The sequence below is a fragment of the Salvelinus sp. IW2-2015 genome, unplaced genomic scaffold, assembly GCF_002910315.2.
Source record: "Salvelinus sp. IW2-2015 unplaced genomic scaffold, ASM291031v2 Un_scaffold915, whole genome shotgun sequence".
Classification (NCBI taxonomy): domain Eukaryota; kingdom Metazoa; phylum Chordata; class Actinopteri; order Salmoniformes; family Salmonidae; genus Salvelinus; species Salvelinus sp. IW2-2015.
In genome coordinates, this window is record NW_019942645.1 from 398,534 (window position 1) to 415,459 (window position 16,926).

At 45.3% G+C, this 16,926-nt stretch overlaps 1 pseudogene; it reads right to left on the minus strand.

The window, feature by feature from the left end:
* LOC112069141 (ras-GEF domain-containing family member 1B-A-like) overlaps positions 1 to 16,926 on the minus strand; it is a 35,095-nt pseudogene continuing 18,169 nt past the window's right edge.

The following is a 16,926-nucleotide window of genomic DNA, read 5'->3' on the forward strand; positions in this document are numbered from 1 at the left end:
TCAGCCATGGCTGAGAGACGGGATGACGATCTGAGAGAGAGAAAGAGAGAGAGAGAGAGACAGAGGAGGAAGAGAGAAAAGAGAGAGAGAGAGAGAGAGAGCGAGAGAGAGAGAGGGAGAGAGAGAAGAGAGGAAAGAGGAGAGAGAGAGAGAGAGAGAGAAAGATGAGAGAGAGAGAGAGAGAGAAAGAGAGGAGAGAGAGAGACGAGAGAGAGAGAGGAGAGAGAGAGAGAGAGAGAGGAAAGAGAGAGAGAGAGAGAGAGAGAGAGAGAAGAGAGAGAGAGAAAGAGAGGAGACAGAGAGAAGGGAAAAAGAGAGACAATGAGAAGAGAGAATTTAAAATAACAGTCAGGTTACAGCAGTTCACGTTACCCCAAACAGTCAGTTATAACAGTCAGGTTACAACAGTCAGTGTACAGCAGTCAAGTTACAACAGTCAGGTTACAACAGTCAGGTTATACAGTCAGGTTACAACAGTCAGGTTACAACAGTCAGGTTACAACCATAGTTTAAAAGCAGTTAAGCAGTCAGTTACACCAGGTTACAACAGTCAGTTTACAAAGTGTTATAACAGTCAGGTTACAGCAGTCAGGTACAGCAGTCAGGTTACAACAGTCAGGTTACAACAGTCAGGTTAAACAGTCAGGTTACAGCAGTCAGTTACAGCAGTCAGGTCTACAACAGTCAGGTTACAACAGTCAGTTACAGCAGTTCAGTACAGCAGTCAATGTACAGCGTCAGGTTACAAAGCAGTCAGGTTACAACAGTCAGTTACAACAGTCGGTTATACACAGTCAGGTTACAGCAGTCAGTTACGAGCAGTCAGGTTAGTACAAGTCAGGTTTACAGCAGTCAGGTTACACAGTCAGTTACAACAGTCTGTGATACACAGTCAGGTTACAACAGTCAGGTTATCAGCAGTCAGTTCAATCGGTTACAGCAGTCAGGTTACAACAGTCCAGGTTCACAGTCAGGTATACACAGTTCGGTCAGGTTACAATCAGTCAGGTTACAACGTCAGGTTACAGCAGTCAGGTTACAACAGTCAGTTAACCAGTCAGGTACTAACAGTCAGGTTATATACATCAGTACAACAGTCAGGTACAACAGTCAGGTTACAACAGTCAGGTTAGACAGTCAGTTACACAGTCAGTTACAACAGTCAGGTTTATAACAGTCAGGTCGGTCAGTCAGTTACAAACCAGTATACAAAGTCAGGTTATAACAGTCATTATAACAGTCAGGTACAGCCGTCAGGTTACAGCAGTCAGTTACAGCAGTCAGGTACAGCAGTCAGGTTATAACAGTCAGGTTATAACAGTCGTTATAACAGTCAGGTACAGTCAGTCAGTTACCAGCAGTTCAGTAACACTCAGAACAGTCAGGTACAGCAGTCAGGTTACAACAGTCAGTTACACAGTCAGTTTATAACATCAGGTTATAACAGCAGTTAAACAGTCAGGTATACAGCAGTCGTCAGTTAAGCAGTCACGCAGTTACAGCAGTCAGGTTACAACATCAGGTTAACAGCAGTTATAACAGTCAGTTATAACAGTCAGGTTACAAACATCAGGTTTAATCTGTTAACACAGAAGTCAGGTTAAACAGTTCAGTTACACAGTCAGTGTAAACAGTCAGTATTAACAGTCGTTAACAGTCAGTTAAACAGTCGTACACAGGCAGTACACAGTCAGTGACAACAGTCAGTAAACAGTCAGGTTATAACAGTCAGTTAACAGTCAGGTTAAGCAGTTCAGGTTACAGCAGTCAGTACAGCAGTCGTACAGCAGTCAGGTTACAACAGTCAGTTAACAGCGGTAAACAGTCAGGTTACAACAGTCAGTACAACAGTCAGGTTAACAGTCATTACAGCAGTCAGGTTACAGTCAGCAGTTAACACAGTCAGTTAAGAACAGTCAGTACAGCATTCAGTTACACAGTCAGGTATAACAGCAGTTAAACATCAGTTACACATCGGTTACAGCAGTCAGGTCAGCGATAGTTCCTAACCACTCTGTGTGGAGGATGACGATAGTTCCTAACCATCTGGGTGAGAGATGGACAGGATAGTTCTAACCACTGTCTGATGGTTGGAGTATGGACAGGATAGTTCCTAACCACATCTGGCGGTGAGAGATGGACAGGATATTCCTAACCCTCTGGTTGGAGAGATGGACAGGATAGTTCCTAACCACTCTGCGTGGAGAGATGGACAGGATAGTTCCTAACACTCTGGGTTGAGAGATGACAGGAATAGTTCCTAACCACTCTGCGTGTGGAGAGATGGAAAGGATATTCCTACCACTCGTGGTGAGAGATGGAAAGTTTCCTAACCACTCTTGGTGGTGGAGAATGGACAGGATAGTTCCTAACCACTCTGGTGGTTGGAGAGATGGAAAGGATAGTTCTAACCACTCTGGTGGTCTGGAGAGATGGACAGGATAGTTCTAACCACTGTGGTTGAGAGATGGACAGGATAGTTCCTAAACACTCTGGTGTGGAGAGATGGACAGGATAGTTCTAACCACTCTGGGTGGCTGGAGAGATGGCCAGGATACGTCTAACCACTCTGTGTTGGAGAGATGGACAGGATAGTTCCTTACCACTCTGGTTGGTGGAGAATGGACAGGATGTTCCTTACCACTCTGGTCGGTGGAGAGATGGACAGGATAGTTCCTAACCACTCTGGTGGTTGAGAGATGGACAGGATAGTTCCTAAACACCTCTGGTGAGAGGACAGGATAGTTCCTAACCACTCTGGTGGCTGAGAGATGACAGGATAGTTCCTAACACTCTGGTGGTAGAGAGATGGACAGGATAGTTCCTAACCACTCTGGTGGGGAGAGATACAGAGATTCCTAACCACTCTGTGGTGAGAGGATGGACAGATAGTTCCTAACCACTCTGTGTGGAGGATGGACAGGATAGTTCCTAACCACTCTGGTGTGGAGAGATGGAACAGATAGTTCCTAACCACTCTGGGGCTGGAGAGATGGACAGATAGTTTCCTACCACTCTGTTGTGGAGAGATGGACAGGAAGTGCCTACCACTCTGGCGTGGAGAGATGGACAGGAAGTTCCTAACCACTCTGGTGTGGAGAGATGGACAGGATAGTTCCTAACCACTCTGGTGTGGAGAGATGGCAGGATATTCCTAACCACTCTGGGGTGAGAGATGGACAGGATAGTTCCTTAACCACTCGCGGTGGAGAGATGGACAGATAGTTCCTAACCACTCTGGTGGTGGAGAGATGACAGGATAGTTCCTAACCACTCTGGTGTGGAGAGATGGACAGGATAGTCCTAACCACTCTGGTGGCTGGAAGATGGACAGGATAGTTCCTAACCATCTTGGGGTGGATGAGATGACAGATAGTTCCTAACACTCTGTGGTGGAGAGATGGACAGGATAGTTCCTAACCACTCTGGTGGTTGGAGAGATGGACAGGATAGTTCCTAACCACTCTGTGGTGAGATGGACGATATCTCCTAACCACTCTGGTCTAGTGTTGAGGAGATGACAGGAAGTCCTAACCACTCTGGTGGTGAGAGATGACAGGAAGTTCCTAACCACTCTGGCTGTGTTGAGAGATGGACAGGATAGTTCCAAACCACTCTGGTGTGGAGAGATGGACAGGATATTTCCTAACCACTGCTGGTGGTTGGAGAGATGACAGATAGTTCCTAACCACTCTGGTGGTTGGAGAGATGACAGTAGTTCCTAAAGCACTCTGTCTGATGGTTGGAGGATGGACAGATATCCAACCCTCTGGTGTTGAGAGATGACAGGATAGTTCCTAACCACTCTGGTGGTGGAGAGATGGACAGGATATTCCTAACCACTCTGTGTGGAGAGATTGACAGGATAGTTCCTAACCACTCTGGGTTGGAGAGGACAGATAGTCCTAACCACTCTGGTGGTTGAGAGATGACAGATAGTTCCTAACCACTCTGGTGGCTGCGAAATGGACAGGAGTTCCAACCCTCTGGCGTGAGAGATGGCGGATGTTCCTAACCACTCTGATCTGGTGTGGAGAGATGGACAGGATAGTTCCTAACCACTCTGGTGGTGGAGAGATGGACAGGATGAGTTCCTAAACCACTTCTGGGGTGGAGAGATGACAGATAGTTCCTAACCTCTCTGGTGCGAGAGTGGACAGGATAGTTCCTAACCACTCTGTGGTTGGAGAGATGGACAGGATAGTTCCTAAACATCTGTGGTGGAGAGATGGACAGGATAGTTCCTAACCACTCTGGTGCTGGTGAGAGATGGACAGGATAGTTCCTAACCACTCTGGTGTGAGAGATGACAGGATGTCCTAACCACTCTGGTGGTTGGAGAGATGGACAGGAAGTTCCTAACCACTCTGGTGGGGAGAGATGACATGTATAGTTCCTAACCACTCTGTTGGGAGAAAGATGACAGTATATTCCTAACACTCTGCGGTTGGAGAGATGGACAGATAGTTCCTAACCACTCTGGTGGTGGAAGAGAGATGGACAGGATATTTCCTAACCACTCTGGTGGCTGAGAAGATGACAGGTAGTTCCTAAACCACTCTGTAGGTGGAGAAGACGGATAGTTCCTAACCACTCTGGTGGTGGAGAGATGGACAGGATAGTTCCTAACCACTCTGGTGGTTGGAGAGATGGACAGGATAGTTCCTAACCACTCTGGCGGTTGGAGAGATGGACAGGATAGTTCTAGCAGTTGCCTGACTGAATAAAATAAACCAATCTTCAATTTGCAACTGAATCAAATCGAGTGCTGGTCTGTTTTTCATTGTTATGTGATTGACTGTTGGCTTCAAGCACCTTTCACTGTTATTACACAAGAGGAGAGAGTTGAGCGCATTGCATCCCATCGGGAGTTTGACAGCAGAACAGAGGAAGTGGTTTACTGGTTTACTCAGTGGGAGACGGAGGGTTTGTTAGGTAACGTAGCATAGAAATAAAATGACTAGAACAAACATTACCATCCAAGTCATGTGATGGGTGTTGATTCTATTTCAATATGTAACATCCTAGAAGATGCCTCTCGCCCAAATATCCACTGTCCTTTTCATTGTCTACTTTCTACTTTCCTATCAACGGTATTCTGTTATATAAACTGGATCAGAGAGAGCATGAGCACTCTTTCCATGCCATTGTGTTAAAAATATTATATACACAGTACCGGTCAAAAGTTTGGACACAGCTACTCATTCAAGGGTTTTCCTGTAGTTTTKCTGTTTTCTACATTATAGAATAATAGTGAAGACATCAAAACTATGAAATAACACAGATGGGGGATCATGTAGTAACCAAACAAGTGTTAAACAAATCAAAATATATTTTATTATTTGAGATTCTTCAAAGTAGCCACCCTTTGCCTTGATGACAGCTTTGCATTCTCTCAACCAGCTTCACCTGGAATGCTTTTCCAGCAGACTTGAAGGAGTTCCACATATGCTGAGTACTTGTTGGTTGCTTTTCCTTCACTCTGCGGTCCATCTCATCCCACACCATCTCAATTGGGTTGTGATCGGGTGATTGTGGAGGCCAGATCATCTGACGCAGCACTCCATCACTCGCCTTCTTGGTCAAATAGCCCAAATACTAACTGAGTGTATGTAAACTTCTGACCCACTGGGGATTGTGATGAAAGAAATAAAAGCTGAAATAAATCATTCTCTCTACTATTATTCTGACATTTCACATTCTTAAAATAAAGTGGTGATCCTAAACTGACCTAAGACAGGGAATTTTTACTAGGATTAAATGTCAGGAATTAGATCATAATGAAAAAGACAGGGGGACCTGATCCTAGATTAGTGCTCCTACTCAGACAATTTGTGAATATAGGCCAGCTCTGTGAGGGACTACAGGCCAGCTCTGTTGAGGGATACAGGCCAGCTCTGTGAGGGAATACAGGCCAGCTCTGTGAGGGAATACAGGCCAGCTCTGTGAGGGAATACAGGCCAGCTCTGTGAGGGAACAGTGTAATACAGTGTGCGACGAAGCACTGATCAACAACCATGTGATGTCACGCTTGAGTTTTATATCAACGGCTCCTCAACTGCCCAACGTGTTATTCTAATCAAATTGAATAAAGTAAACAGCACAGAATGTACCAAATGATATCAGTCTCTCTGCTCTCTCTCTGCTCTCCGTGACACTGAGGCCCCTCTATAAACCCAGGACAGCTCTGAACTGAGTACAGAGGACAGAAAACATGTTGTATAAACAACATTAACATTGGACCAGTGCCCCCAAAAAAGTCCACATCTACTATGGCGCGTGCAGGGATCTAAATTATAATCTTTTCATTGGTAGCACTAGTGGTCCATACTTTAAAAAGTTAGCAGCACAATTTATTATTATTTACATTGATTGAGATATAGCCTATATCAACGGTATTCAACTGTTACCTTAAGAGCTACGGAGCCTGTTGGCTTCCTGTTCTACCCGATCATTAATTGTACACACCTGGTATCGTGTCCCAGGTCTAAAATCAGTCCCTGTTTAGAGGGGAACAATGAAAATCTGTGGAACTGGCTTCAAGGTCCAGAGTTGAGTATCAGGAGCCTATATGAATTATAGATATGTTGTGCCTCTAGGAACTAATATGTAACTCAAATAAAAAAAAAAATTAAAAAAAAAATTAAAAGCTAAAGAAATGTTGATACAAATATCAGTCATTGAAATTAAAAAAGTCATTTGTGGAATGTTAGGTTTCTCCATCACTATTTCCCCTATTGAGACGGGTTACATAGAAAAAAAGGGTACACTGTCCCTTTAAGAGCATCATGTTATTAGTTGACAACATGCAAGAGATATGTCATTTCCTGAAGAAGCTGTCCCTTTRCCTTTCTGTGTCCCCAAATGTTTGGATATACTGGTAAAGTTACCAGGTTGTTAGCCAGCTAGCTAAGGAGGTCAAAAAACCCATGACAGAACAAGGTTGTAAAAGACATGGTTAACAGCACGTAAATAGTTTTAGAACGGCCCGCGACGTGGATTATGAACGTAAAATGCGACCCCCCCGATCCTCGACAGGAAGAGAAAAAAAACGTTGCGCCGGTAATATGTAATATGGGTCAGATCCAACGGAGGCTGCTGAGGGGAGAACAACTCATAATAACAGAACGGCGCAAATGGAACGGCATCTAACACCTGGCAACCATGGAAACCATGCGTTTGGTGTATTTTGATACCATTCCGCTGATTCCGCTACAGTCATTTTCCACCAGCCCGTTCTCCCCAATTAAGGTGCCACCAACGTCCTGTGGTCAGATCTTTGAACTGTTTGGGCCAGAAAAAAAAAAAAAAAATCGGATTTCGCTGTAGTAACGGTGCAAACATGGCGCTAACGTACCTGCGCTCGGGAAACAACGGTACAGCCCAGCGTTATCATAACAACAATAGATATACATGTATATTGGATTTGTTTGGTCATACTGGTGCTCCCAGATTAAAACTACCAGGTCGCACATCAAAATATTTTGTCACGCATGCAAACCAAATTGGTCGTACTTTAGAGCCCTGGGCATATGTGTAAATATACTTTTCTATTTGAGCCATAAACAAACCCTCATTAGATGTCACAAGAACAAGAAGGAACATTCCAGTGTTCTGCCTGGGAATTTGGAACATTCTGTCTTATGACCCCCTCACTGTCTGTCTGAGCAGCCAACCAGGGCTCTTCAAAACATTTCCACACACATAGCTAAATCCCCCCCTCCCCTCCTCCCCTAAAAGAAACACTCAGCTAACCCATTAAATGTTGACAGTGAACTAACATTATCCAACCGTCAACTAACCTAATACATTAACAGTACACCCAGAACATCAATAAACACGCTGGTTTAAGCCCTTCCTACCAGGGCTTGCTACGTGCTAGGCTAACCTGCTAAAGCTAGACTAACCCACTAGTCTAACCCGCTATCTAAGGCTAATCTGCTAGGCTAAATTATTAGCCACTGGGCTAACACGCTAGGTTAACCCGCTAGCTAGGCTAACCCGCTAGCTAGGCTAACCCGCTAACACTAGACTAGCGCAAGCTGGATTGGAACAGGCTGGCCAGTTCACACGGGGTCAGGTCAGGGTGGGTTAGAGAGAAACAGACGCAAGCAGAGAGAGAGAGAGAGAGAGAGAGAGAGAACGTTATGTGAGCTGGCAGTCGGCCATGTTTCTTTTTCTATTCCTGAAAAGGAACTGAACATATTTCTGATGGAGGAGGAAACGAGGCCCTTCACGTTGTGTCTCTCTGACGTCATTACCAGAACCAGTTCTCAGCTGACCTATTCACGGCTTCACCTTTTTGACTTCTCTGCTTCAGAGTTCTTGTTACGAATGATGTCCCAACTGAACCAGAAGACCTCAAGAGTTTGTTGTGTTTTTTAGTGTCAATAACACGACAACACTGAGCAGAGATAACAAGATCGYAGCAAACCAACCGATGGCCACGTCGGAAGTCTGTTCTGTTTCCCCGTTCTCACACTGTAGTGTCGTTCTGAAATGTTTATCGACTTCTTCTCGTTCCCACCAAATTCCCTCCACTTGTTTTCTGGTTACATGAAAGACACGCACGATACAGAGCTCCACTTTACGTAATAATTAATTGCTGCTTATCAGTTGTGAGAGAGACGGAGTGTTTGTTAGTCTTCTGGGCTTCAGTGGAGCACAACGTGCGTCAGACACTTCAACAACAGACCTTTTTTACTTTTTACATAAATGTCAGAAACATTTTAATTGGTGCAGCTGTTCTGGATTTCAGAGCAGACGAGAACAAACGGTCTGAATTATTATAGAGGAACGGAGACAAACAGGCTCTATAATACTGTCAGACGAAGCGGCGAAACCGGCTTGGATAATTATGACAGCAGAGAGAACGAGAGAAAACGGGCTCTATAATAATCAGACAACCAGAGAGAACGTCAGAAACATTCCCACATTTGGAGAGATCAGAATCAACATAATCAACTAAACTGTTTCGGTCTGAAATGGAGGGGTCGCGGTATTAGAGAGCGGCCAGTAACTGGAGGGTTGGGGGTTTAGAGAGGCGGGCCAGTAACTAGAGGTTGGTTTAGGAAGCAGTAACTGGGTGGTGGTTAGAGAGGCGGGCAGTAACTAGAGGTTGGGGTTTAGAGAGACGGCCAGTAACTGGGTTGGGGTTTAGAGAGCGGGCCAGTAACTGGGGGTTGGGGTTAGAATGCGGCTAACAGAGTGTGATGATTCTAGAAGGACGGCAGAAAACTAGGTTTAGGTTGAGCGGCCTAAATAGAGATTTGTTAGAGGAACGGCATAACTATAGTTTGAGGTTATAGAGGGGCAGTAAACTGGGGGTGGGTTAGAGAGCGACATTAACTGAGGTTGGGGTTTAGAATGGGCCAGTAACTGGGTGGGTTAGAGAGCTGGGCATAACTGGGTTTGGGGTTAGAACAAGCGGGCCAGAACTGAGGTGGGCGAGAACGGCAGAACTGGATTTGGGTTTAAGGCGCCAGTAACTGTCGTTGGGGTTTTAGCGCCAGTAACCTGGGGGCTGATTCTAGAGAGGTTGGGTAGAGAGTGGCGTTAGAAGGAGCCATAATAGGGGTTGGGGTAGAAGACGGCAATAAACTGGGGGAGTGGGGGTTTAAAAGCGCCGTAACTCAGGGTTTGGCCAGTAACTGGAGGGTTGGGGGTTTAGAGAAGCGGGCCAGTAACTAGAGGGTTGGGGGTTTAGAGAGGCGGGCCAGTAACTGGAGGGTTGAGGGTTGAATACAAGGGCTGATGAGGAAAAATCTGTCTGGAGAGACTCCACAACTGAAGGCATCAATCAGGATCAGCGTCTCAGGAAAGGTTTCCTGATCTTGGATCAGGTCCACCCTGTCCATGTAATCTTATTCATTACAATCTAAAAAAAATACAATACTGTTRCTAGATCTGCTCTCCGAATCTAAGATGCTTTACAGGCCTTGAATCTCAGATGCGTGTGAATGTATCGCAGCTCACCTTCTCTCTCGTGCTGTTGGCTGTTCTGGACCTCTGTGTTGCTCCTCTCAACGCTGTTCTGTAGTTGTAGAAGTTACTGGAAGGATTCATCTGATGCTGGAGAGAGAAGAGAGATTAGCATTATAAACGCCAGTATAGCAGTGTAACAGTTTAACTTTAGTCCGTCCCCTCGCCCCGACCTCGGGCGCGAACCAGGGACGCTCTGCACATATCAACAACAGTCACCCACGAAGCATCGTTACCCATCGCTCCACAAAAGCCACGGCCCTTGCAGAGCAAGGGGAACCACTACTTCAAGGTCTCAAAGCGAGTGGCGTCACCTATTGAAACGCTATTAGCGCGCACTACCGCTAACTAGCTAGCCATTTCACATCGGTTACACTAGCAGAATATTAATTTTGTAATTATTTATTTAACACGGCAAGTCAGTTTAAGAACAGAGCTCACTAATTAACGAAACAGAGTCCGACACATTCCTGTGGGAACACAATGAGGCGATTTATAAACCACACCATCTATTAGCCCTGTATACTATCTGTTCGTGCCCAGAAAGAGATTGAAGATTTGTGTCTATTTGAGTGTGTCTTTTAAATTTGTTTTGTACAACCCGGACGACGCTGGACAAAAAAGAATAGTGCGCCGCCCTATGGGACTCCCAATCACGACCGGTTGTGATACAGCCTGGAATCGAACCAAGGTCTGTAGTGACACCTCTAGCACTGAGATGCAGTGCCTTAGAGCGCCGAGCCACTCGGGAGCCCGAGAAAGCTCTCAGATGAAATATTGGTTCTAACTACATCCTCAGACAGTGAGATGGAGATCGTATGATTCAGTTCATCTTTTAGTTCATCTTCCTCATCATATGAGGCGGCAGCSTAGCCRAGTGGTTAGAGCGTCGGACTAGTAACCGAAAGGTTGCAAGTTCGAATCCCTGAGCTGACAAGGTACAAATCTGTRGTTCTGCCCCTYAACAAGACAGTTCTAGGCCGCCATATTGAAAATAACAATTTTGRTCTTAACTGACTTGTTCAGTATATATAGTATATTGATTGCATCACTACTTTTGGTAAATGTAATTCTAAAACATGTGGTTTGGGTTAAAAATATGGTATTAGTTAGTTCGTTGGCATGGCCTTTGAAGCCGATGGCTCCTACCCTGTCATACATAGAAAGCCACTGAGGACAGTTTCTGGTTAAGATCACTGTCATCTCAGTGCTAGCTGTGTTACTAGAGATTTTGGGATAGAAGTCCAGGCTCCTGTCTCGTGGTCTAAGACACTGCATCGTTCATGGCTAGCTGTTGTTACTATTAAGAATCCTGGTTAGAGTCCAGGCTCTGTCTCCACTGGTCTAAGACACTGCATCTCAGTGCTATGCTGTGTTACTAGAGATCCTGGTTAGAGTCCAGCTCCTGTCTCAGTGGTCTAAGACACTGCATCTCAGTGCTACTGTGTTTATTCTATAGACACCGTCCTTGACTGCTCAGTGCTCTTACAGACTCGCTCTCATGGCTCTGTTCTCGGTGTCTAAGACACTGCATCACAGTGCTAGCTGTTTACTATAGATCCTGGTTAGAGTCCAGGCTCTGTCTCGGTGGTCTAAGACACTGCATCACAGTGCTAGCTGTGTTACTATAGATCCTGGTTAGAGTCCAGGCTCTGTCTCGGTGCGTCTAAGACACTGCATCACAGTGCTAGCTGTGTTACTAGAGATCCTGGTTAGAGTCAGGCTCTGTCTCGGCGGTCTAAGGACTGCATCACCAGTGCTAGCTGTGTTACTAGACGATCCTGGTTAGAGTCCAGGCTCTGTCTCGGGGTCTAAGACACTGCATCTCACGTGCTAGCTGTGTTACTAGAGATCCTGGTGAGTCCAGGCTCTGTCTCGGTGGTCTAAGCGACTGCATCTCAGTGCTAGCTGTGTTACTAGAGATCCTGGTTGAGTCCAGGCTCTGTCTCGGTGGTCTAAGACACTGCATCCAGTGCTAGCTGTGCTTACAGAGATCCTGGTTGAGTCCAGCTCTGTCTCGGGGTCTAAGACACTGCGATCACAGTGCTAGCTGTGTACTAGAGATCCCTGGTTAGAGTCAGGCTCTGTAGCAGCCGGCCGCGAAGAGAGACCCAATGGGCGGCGCACCAATTGGCCACCGTCGTCCGAGTTAGGGGGAGGGTTTGGCTGGCAGGGATGTCCTGTTCCAGTCGCGCACTAGCGACTCCCTGTGGCGGGCCGGGCTCAGTGCACGCTGACACCACCGCTGGTGTAACAGTGTTTCTTCCGACACATTGGTGCGGATGGCTTCCGGGTTAAGTGGGAATTGTTTCAAGAAGCAGTGCGGCTTGGTTGGGTTGTGTTTCGGAGGACGCATGGCTCTCGACCTTCCTCTCCCTCAGTCCGTACGGGAGTTGCACGATGAGACAAGACTGTAACTATTGGATACCACGAAATTGGGGAGAAAAAAGGGGTGAAAAATACAAAAAAAGAAAAAAAAAGAAAACCGATAAACACCTCACCACTCCCCTAGAAAAAGGTTTCATTCCTTCTCAATTGACTCGACCAATCACTCACAGTCACACATAAACCAACCCTGTCAAATCAACTGCAGGCACACATATGCAGCAAGACAGATGGAGCCATCAAACCTGCCTTACCAGCACTCTCACCTCTATCAACACAGAGGGAGGACAATAACCTAACCCACAAGCACCAATCACCTAGCAACAACATCCCTACAAAGAGAGAGAGAGGACAGAGTGAGAGAGAGAGGAAAAGAAAGAAGGACAGAGAGAGAGAGAGAGAGACAGAGAGAAAGAGAGGAAAGAGAGAGAAGGACAGAGAGAGAAGAGAGAGGAAAGAGGAGGAGAGAAGGAGAGAACGAGAGGAAAGAGAGAGAGAAGGAGACAGAGAAGGACAGAGAGAGAGAGAGAGAGAGAGAGAGAGGAGGACAGAGAGAAGACAGAACAACAGAGAGAGAGAGACGGACAGAGACAGACAGAGAGAGGACATACATAGAGTGAGAGAGAGAGAGAGAGAGGAGAAGAGAGAGGACAGAAGAGAGGACAGAGAGAGAGAGAGAAAGAGAGGACTGAGAGAGAGAGAGAAGGACAGAAGAGAGAGAGAGAAACCTGTCCTTGATGGCTCCTGGTTTCCACTGGGCCCAACCTGGTTTATCTCTTTAATCTCTGCTACTTCACATCTCCTGACTGGAAGGCCCTTCTTCCACAAACCCCCAGGGAGCTCAGTGTTATCTGAGCCCCAGGTAGAGCTCAACGTCTAGGGCTACCCATCCCCCAGGACCTGCCTCTTCCTCCTCCATCACCATGAGCTACTTCCAACAGCACAGAGGCAGTCCACTAGGCTTACAGGATAACATGTGAAGGTTAACTAGCACTAGCTGCCTTTTCCATTTCTGTTCGCTAGATTGCATGATGCATGAGCTCAAGTGCATGACACTACATGCAGCAAGTGACAATGAAAGTGTGTGTTTGTGTGCGTGCGTGCGTACGTGCGTGCGTGTGTACCTCCAAGATGTCAAACTTGGCCGTCTTGACTTTCTCCAGTCTTCTTCAGTCGAGACACAGGACTCATTTCATCCCAGCTGCAGAGAGCAAGATGGCCGACAAAATTAGAAACACAGCTTTTTTCTCATTGAAACAGACAGGCATAACACAATCCCCTCCCCGCATTTTGTGTGAACACAATAGTGTTCACACACGCCTCGCTTCCCACCACTCTGTCTTCCCATATGGTAACCACTCTGCTTCCCACATTGTCCAACACTCCTTTCCACCACTCTGCTTCCCCTTCCACCACTCTGCCTTCCCATTAGGTAACCACTCTGCTTCCACCACTCTGCTTCCCATATGGTAACCACTCTGCTTCCCCTTCCACACTCTGCTTCCCATACTGGTAATCACTCTGCTTCCCATATCGTAACACTCTGCTTCCCATATCCTAACACTCTGCTCCCTTCCAACCCTCTGCTTCCCATATGGTAACCACTCTGCTTCCCTTCCAACCTCTGCTTCCCATATGGTAACCACTCTGCTTCCCCTTCCACCACTCTGCTTCCCAGTATGGTAACCACACTGCTTCCCATATGGTAACCACTCTGCTTCCACCACTCTGCTTCCCATCTCTAGGTCCCTGGAGACTCCAGGGAAAGAGGGGCTGGGACAGCTGGCTCTGACTCCCCTACAGTCCCCTCCCTTTATCCCTAAACGTTTTGCCTTCCAATGGCGTGCCTGCCAATAACCTCCCTCTCTCCCTGGTCAGTGCTGACCATCGGTCTAATATGGGTGTTTGTGTAGGCCTGTTGTTCTTAACTGACTTGCCTAGTTAAATAAAGGTTCAATTTAAAGATATTTAAAAAAAAAACAAGTGTAAATACAGCTGTCTGTGTCTGGAGCTCACTGGCAATGTTGTAGGTTTTGCTAGCACAAGCTTCTCCCCGGACCCAGATGATAGTTCATACAATGTTTCAAGTTCATTGCAGACGAGTAGAGATTCATGTGATTGAAATAACATGAACAAACTGGCATGTAATTTATAGGATTTTTTAAATCAGGATATTTTCTACCTGCATTATTTTTTATTTGTTTGCTTTATGTAGGCTATTTTTACCTAGTTGGTCAATAGAAGTTACTTGCATTGGTATTATATGGATTAGGAAGGTAAAATCTCACTGAACAACAAATTGCATTTWCTGATTGAATTTCCTGACTGTCGACATAAAGCCTTTTGTGTGTATAGCAAGTGAGCAGAGGAGTGAATTGTGACAAGGGGGGGGGGTAAAAAAACAACAACAAATAGACAACAACAACGATAAACACTTACAGATAATGGCCATGAGYGAGTTGAAGTTGCCGATGTTGAAACATTCCCGCGCCACGTCGATGAAGAACTCCATGACTCGCGCTCGCTGCTTCTTCTTCACGGGCTTGTCAACAACAACAAAAGAGCAAAATAAACCCTCGGGTCAAAAAGTTAAAAAAAGATACGTGATGATAACCAAGGTAACACTCGCTAAATTAGCTTAGCTGCAATAGGGTAAATGCTAGTTCACTAGCTACACACCATGCAGATCTCTGTGGCCACCATGAAGCTGAGTCTGTTGAACCACTCTACATACGCCTCCAGGTTGCTAGCCTTCTTGTGATCGCTGAAACAGCTCTGTGAAGATAAACACAGCCATTTCATTAGCATTAAGATGGCATAGATAGCTTAACATTTAGTTAGCATTAGCAACAATAGCATTTCATTAGCAATACTTACCTTATTTTTAAATTTTAGGTATTTTGCCAACAACAAAATGAGTAAAACAGTTCAACATTCTGCCATTTTATTTCAAACGTGAACCTAGATCCCCAGATGGGTGTATAGGCTTTATAGTTGTCTTTGTAATTAGACTATTAATGCAGACTCGGCACTATGCTCTGAGTCACACAATCAGGGTGTCAGCTAGCTAGCTAGCTATTCACATTATTGAGCAGAGCTGTGATGACTTGTCAAAAGACCAGAGGATTTCTCTCTGATTCTGATACCAAACATTCCTTTAGCCTTACGTAGCTCTCTCCACAGTGGTCACCTCATACACCCCCCCCCCCCCGCCCCCCCCCCCCCCCCTCACACACACACCGCACCCCCCAACCCTTTGGAAGTGGATGTAGAGTAGCCCAAGGCACAAAAGAAAGAGCACTAAACCCCCACCCAAAGTCTCATTGTTGCCTAGCAGCCAAAAACACACAAGCTCCACGCAGCCTCCTAGAACTCTTGGGTTTTGTAGCTGAGTGGTTGCTAGGCAATACGGCCCAAGCATTCTATGCCCTCCGGACAGACAGAAGAGGAAGAGAACAGCACATATTTGGTCTACCTATACGCCCTCGCTAGCTTCTAGTCCTACAAAACGGAAAATTACTACCTCTGGTTCGTTGGACATTGCTATGGGGAAAAGAATGTGGTTTTGGGATATATGCCGAAAATKATTTCTGAGGTTAAAACAGGCTTAGTACAGATCTTATACGTTTTGTTCGATGAGATAATATGAGTTCAGTTAAAGTGTAACTGACTGCGTTTTAGCAACATTAAATCTGATTAAAATATGTTTAAATACACCCCCAGGAAGAATACAACATCTTTTTATTTTTGAGAAGCGAGCAATTTTCTTGTTTTAATAAATTCATAAAACMTTTGGGAATGAAGTATATTAACGCATTTGTACAAATTGTACAGCAATAAAGAGTAGTAACGAGTACTTTTGGATGTCAGGGAAAATGTATGGAGTAAAAAGTACATTATTGTATTTGGAAATGTAGTGGAGTAAAAGTTGTCCAAAATATAAATAGTAAACTAAAGTACAGATACACCAAAAAATCAATGAAGTATTACTTTAAAGTATTTTCACTTAAGTACTATAAACCACTGCTGCCCCCCCCATGATCGATGCCAAATACATTTGATTGACAACTAAGCGATATGCCAACTGTGGATAACAGTCATTCAAGTTCAGCATAGCTAGCTAGCGAAGCGATTCACATTTCTTGTTAGCTRACCAAATGACGCCTGTCTCTCTAGCTGTAGCCACTGAAAAACGATGAGGGGAAAAAGTCGGTCACTCACACACTCATSCAAAGATTTGACATCCTCCCAGCAGCTAGCTAGCTAGTTAATGTTAGGCTCCGTGTTTTTAGCTTGCTAAATAAATAGCTAACTACAMAAATAGATATGCTAGCCCAGGGTTGTCAAACTCAATCAGTGCATGGGCCATATTGAAAAAACAATGAATTCGCAGGCCAGACATTGCCTATTTGTTTTTACAAAAAACGTGCGWCTGCGACCGAAACTGTGCCAATATATCCTCCCAACACCGGCTTCGAGGGCATTATCACTTTTATACAACATAATCAAATAATGATTGAAATATTTTCATTCAACTTTATTTGTATTAATTTATTCATA